The following is a 354-nucleotide window of genomic DNA, read 5'->3' as shown; positions in this document are numbered from 1 at the left end:
GTGGCCTCCCCCCCACACCGAGCCTGTTTCCCCTACCGCAGGAGCCAGGGCTAGGCTGGTCCCAAAGCTGCTGTGGGTTGCCTCCCCACCCAGTGTTAATTCTGAGCCCCAAGGCTTGACAGGCTGCCATTCGCACACATGGAAGAGTTCTGAACTAAGGAGTTCCACCCCCCACCCAGAATCAAATGATTGCATCCCTGTTTATGCACCCCCTCCTCTGATGTTCTTTATAGGTGGTTCCCCGCAAAACTTGTAAGGCCTCAGGTCCCAGGGCCTATTGTTTAAAGTTGAGGCCTGAATTCTAGCCTCTTCCCCGGCCCCAGGAAGGCAGGCTCAGTCTTCTTGTTCTCTTTT

The sequence above is a fragment of the Dipodomys ordii genome, unplaced genomic scaffold (assembly GCF_000151885.1).
Source record: "Dipodomys ordii isolate 6190 unplaced genomic scaffold, Dord_2.0 Scaffold156, whole genome shotgun sequence".
In the NCBI taxonomy this organism is placed as follows: Eukaryota; Metazoa; Chordata; class Mammalia; order Rodentia; family Heteromyidae; genus Dipodomys; species Dipodomys ordii.
The sequence above is the reverse complement of the archived record's forward strand: the minus strand, read 5'-3'. Positions refer to the sequence as shown.